This window comes from Haliaeetus albicilla, unplaced genomic scaffold, assembly GCF_947461875.1.
Source record: "Haliaeetus albicilla unplaced genomic scaffold, bHalAlb1.1 scaffold_139, whole genome shotgun sequence".
Lineage (NCBI taxonomy): Eukaryota > Metazoa > Chordata > Aves > Accipitriformes > Accipitridae > Haliaeetus > Haliaeetus albicilla.
The window spans coordinates 1-5,214 of NW_027212517.1; the positions used below are offsets into that span (position 1 = coordinate 1).

The 5,214-nt window shown below is 55.7% G+C and overlaps 1 non-coding gene across 1 annotated transcript; it reads right to left on the reverse strand.

Annotated features, from left to right (window-relative positions):
- Positions 1-4,747: 4,747 nt before the first annotated feature.
- TRNAN-GUU (transfer RNA asparagine (anticodon GUU)) lies at positions 4,748-4,821 on the reverse strand. The gene has a single exon. It is a non-coding gene; the product is annotated as a tRNA-Asn (tRNA).
- Between the last annotated feature and the right edge of the window lie 393 nt (positions 4,822-5,214).

Genomic DNA, 5,214 nt, shown 5'->3' on the forward strand with positions numbered 1-5,214 from the left:
GGTGCCATACCATATCTGCGGGCCATTTTGCCCAAGGTGAGGAGCACAATCTCATCAGGGACCTTCCTCATGGCCTTCAGGTGGCTCTGGAGCTCGGACATGACAAAGTGGAAGTGGGAGCGGGCCAGAGCTACCAGGACGTCACTAGCGGCCATCTTCACGTCACCTGTCACACCCTGCAAAAGCGTCACAGGTTAAACACTCCGGAGAAAAAGGCTGAGGCACTAGGGCAGGCTGAATGACCCCATCTCCTCTGCAAGACCCCTCGGGACAGCTGTGCTCGGGGCCGAGCGCCTGCTGCCTCTTGTACCCTGGGATAGGCGAGCAGTTCCCTGGCGAGATGAGGGAGGCTTTGCCCCAGAACAGCCCTGTGCTGCTGCCCCCTCTCCCTCTCCATGCAGATGCCAGGATCAAACTGCCGCAGACTCAAGACCCCCCTGGGACCTCTCCGTGGGGCTGGTGGGTTGCCACAGCTCTTCCTCAAAGCAGGACAAACAGTGTTGAGCTTGAACCCAGCTGTCGCTCAGTTAGAAACAGCCCCGAGTCCGCTTCTCTGCACAGTTCCCTGCCTCCCTGTGGAGTGACTGCTAGAAGTGACTTATCAGTATGTTCCCCGCACCCCCTTGAGGGAAGGCAAAACCTCCAGGGTGGAATGCAGTGGACACGCAAGGAATTGGTTCCCTAATAATTCTCTGTGCAACGTAACCTGCAACCTTAGATGTTAGCAACGCCAAGGGAGTTTGGTGTGCTGACCCTAAGAGAAGTAACACGGAGGGTGGAGTGGAGCGGAGACGCCACGGCCAGTCTCTGTGATATTATCGCAGGGATAGGGAACTGGAACGATAGGAACGGTAGGTCCCTGCATTGAATCCATGGAAGCAAGGAGGTAAAATCACAGGGGTTCTGTCGATCTACCGCCCTACTTCTGATTTATCTCCTAAGTGCCCTGTCCTGGGGTACTGACACGCAAAATCACGTCCTCTGGGTGAACTTTGCTCATTATAATACCAAAACACACCTCCATCCCAAAAGCTACCCGCCTCCAAAGTGCAACCACCCCTCACTGAGCCTGCGCTCTGAATTTTTTTCTAGCATGTCCTTTTAAAAGCAAAGCGAGAGAACTTAATACCAATCAAAGAAAAGGCATGCATGACTTGAGTCGCTCAAGCTCCACCTAAATAGGAAAATAGTATAAAAAGGCCCAAAGAGAGGGGGACTATTAGGGAAGATACCGTCGTGGACAAGTTGGGAGGACATCACTGCCTTCTGGGGTCAGTCAACAGGCTGAACCTCTCTTCCCCCCAGAGGGACACCTCTTGGGTGAGATTCGAACACTCGGCTGTACCGAGTGCTTTCCCGGGAAACTTAGAATTCTTTAGAGCTCTTTTTCTTCCATAATTTCATGCGCTTGTAGTCGACTGTATTATTATTTGCACGTGCCTTGCAGACAGTGTATTTATCATCATCAATCCAAAAGAACCTGTACTCCTGTTGCTTTAATAAACTGTACTATTCATTAAAATCTAGCCGTGATAGTTCATTGAACGCGACTAAACTGAAAGTACAGCGCGCTATTTGTGCGTCCGTAATCGTGATAGTTCAACATATTGAACGCGACCGGACTTACAGTGCTGAATTGGGCGTCACCCAGAATCTAAGCCTAGCCGCCCCCAGCCCCTCTGACATCTAAAGACAAGCTGGAACGCAAGGGGGTTTATTTTCTGCCAGAAGTCTTTACCCTTTAACACAACACTCCCCTCTCCAAATTCCCTGTCATGACGAGTCCCCAGAGCCTCTCCCTTAGGACCTCTGCTGGGTCTGAACAACCGAGGAACATCTCCGCGCCACTCTGTATTTCCCCCAAAACCAGGGGCAGAGGCAGGCTGCTTGGGTGGCCTTGAAAGAGAACAAGCTCACCTGGGCTGCTCGCATGTCACTCAACGCCTCTGCTATCAGGCGGTTCACAACGCCACTCGTCAAACAGCCGTCGTCTCCCCACAAGACGCTCTCCAGCTCCCGGTACGTCTCCACTCGGTCACCCTGGGGACGGACCACAAAGGGGAGTGATGGGACTTGCTTTGCCCTTGTTCCCAGGGAGCCACGACAGAGACCTGCTGCCCCCCAAGTCATCTGCGTGACACAGGCACGAGGGACGAGTTGCAGGCATCGGTCAGGACAGCCACGGGGAACAGCAGGATCTTCCGCGGCGCCTCTGACACTAGCAGAGAGTCAGACAGGGAGATCGACTCCACCGGGGCAAAAGGCCACATGGGAGCCTGGGCGGTCACTCCTGAAAACGGGGGATGGCGGAGCTCAGGGGGAAAGTGCCGGCCAAGGAAGGGTGTGACTGTTCACTCAACTCCTGCCTAGATTTTGGCTAACCCAGCTCCTGCTAAGGCCTGGTGTATGCTGGGAGCAGCGCCATTAGGTCAAAGCGAGAGCACCGCGTAGGCAGGACGGGTGGCCAGAGAGAGCTAAAGGGCCATGATGCAGCCATTACCAGCTGCGGATGGCTGTCTCCGGCAGCCACTACCTTTTGTCCGGCAGTTTCCTCAGAATCCGCTAACGTAAGGAAATGGTATAGACCCAGCCTCCAAGCTGGAGGGTATAAAACATCAGCTTACTCAAAAAGCTTTCGAAGCAGATCCAACAGCAGCTGAACTGCTGAGGCTTTCATGCTTCCCGGTGCGACACAGGGGACGCCCACACCGTGATGGAGGAGGAAGGGTGAGCGCTCTCTCAGTTGGCTCATAGGTTCATAGCAAAAAAATTCTTTTTTTTGCTCATAGGTGCACGATATTAAGAGTTACAGATTATAAGTTACGAAACCTTATGACTTGACTGGTGAAGGAGTGAATTCACGTGATAGACGAGTCTGGGAGAAGGGAACTGAGCCCCTGTCATGTTTTTTTATTGTATTTCTTACTGAGCTCATGAAATAAAGTTGAAATCACAGCGTATGTTGTCCTGTACATTTGAGAGATCCAAATGGACCGTGACAAAGGGGAAGGCATGGGAACGAGACCATGCCCCGAGGAGGGGAAGCCGTGAGCACCCTGCGCCTTGGGGCCCAGTGTTGCTCCTCGCACGGGCAGGAGCCCCAGCACTGGGAGCTCCCGGGGAAAGGAGTGGGGAGCAATGGCATTAGTCCAGCTTGAGCAGCAGGATCGGCGCCTGGGGACAAAGTGCCTGCAGGAGGGCAGAGGTGCTGTCAGGTGAGACACCCCTCTGCCACGGCACCCGGGGAAGCCAGGGGCACGGAGGGGAGCCCTCAACCCCCACCTCACCTCATGGTCTTGCAGTCGCTTTAGCAGAGAAGTCCCGACGGCCACAAAGGTAGTGATGGCCGCAGGGACAGTCCCCGTCACCCCGCCTCTGTCCTCAGAACGCGCAGGTCTGGACTGGGAACGCACGCATGGGCAGAGAGCTGCAAGAAAAGAAAGAAATGGCTTTGCTGGCTGCAGGGCTTCGCACCAGGGAGGGGTGAGGATCTTCCCAGACTGCCCCAGCACTATCAGCCTGTGCTGGGCTGTACTGGCAAGAGGGAAGTCAGTGGGATGAGGGGAGGGAGTCTTCCCCTCACCGCGGCAGTGGGAAGACCACCTTGGGGGACTGGGCCCATCCTGGGCTCCTCAGTGACAGAACGGCAGCAATGCGCTGGAGCGAGTCCAGCACAGGGGCCCTGAGCTGGCCAGGGGATGGACATGGGCTCCGCAAGGAGAGGCTGGCAGGGCTGGGGCTGGGCAGCCCTGACAAGAGCCGGCCAGCCCAAGTCACCTCTGAGCGGTCCCCAGCTGCCTCAGGGAGAGGATGGAGCCAGGACCCTCTGGGACGTGCCTGGCAGCAGGATGAGAGGTGATGGGACGCAGCCCCCAGCACCCGGCTGGGACAGACACTGCCTCCAGCACGTATCAGACCCCAGCCTGCCACCAGCCCCTCACCTATGAGCGCTCTCATCCTCCGCATGGGCAGCAGGATCCCACGGATCGACACACTGCTCCTCCAGGCAAAAGCCATGAGAAACTGGGGCAGCACCAGCCCCAGGAGGAAGATGTAGAGCCCAACCATTGTGACCTCACAGAGGGCTCCGGTGACATGGGGACATGTGCTGGGGACGCAGCAGCACCCTGGGGACCCCCCCAGGCCCACAAATGCAGGATTTTCCATCACTTGAATTTGCTCATGGTCTTCAAAGAGTTTTAGCAAAGACTTGCTCCAGACAGCCCTTCCCAGCTCTGTCCCTGGGAAGACTGGGACTTCTTTTCTCTCTCAGAAGAGAAGACTTTTCCTTCGGCGGGGGACTGATACTGGTGGGGTGTCCCAGGCCCTTGTGCCTGAAGGCAGGAGTCTGGAGAAGAACAAGCAGCAGTGGATGGGGATCAAGTCAGGTGAAAGGCAGAACATTAAAGCAATTAAGCTTAGTAAGAGTAGAGAAATGAGTCTAATGACCATCAAGAAGAAGGAGAAATGTTTGTAGAGCACGCTACTGTTAGTGTCTTTAGTGAAAGTAGAACTGCAGCAAATTATGTGGTGGGTTGAGCCCAGGTGGGAGGTAAGCCCTGCTCCCCAAGCTGGGCAGGCAAATGAGAATAAGGAACTGTTGCTATCAGTTTTCTTTCCTTCCTGTGGCTTTGGTGAGGGGACTGAAGAGCCTGTGTTTTTTTCTAGAGCCATAGGATGCTTTGGGTTGGAAGGGACCTTAAAGAAGGCTAGAAGGCTGTGGCATAGGCAGGCAAGAGGGGAGAGGCGTCCCTGGGTGGGCTCGAACCACCGACCTTTCGGTTAACAGCCGAACGCGCTAACCGATTGCGCCACAGAGACTCCCAAAGGGAGCTCCGCGGGGCTTCCCAACGGCAGGCAGCTGTTCGGCCATTGCCAGGGAAGCAGAGCTTCCTCACGCGTAATGGTGACCTGGGAAGAGAAACACCACAACCCTCAATGCCCACCCTTCATCCTTGGCTCCCTGAGCGACGCACCTCCCCTCCCACGGCATTCCTGCGAGCACTCCTGTCCCATTCCCTGCCCGCTGCAGACCACCCACCTGCAATTAGCAAAGGCGGGCACCAAATTAACTCCTCCGGGAGCCTTGCACAAGTGCTTCGACCTCAAGAAGCACAAGAAGCAGCGGTACTGGGCACAGTACCCTGCAGGAGTTGGCCAGATGCATCCCTGGGGCTCTTACCTGGTCAGGAGACGCACCCCCTCAGGGTGAGC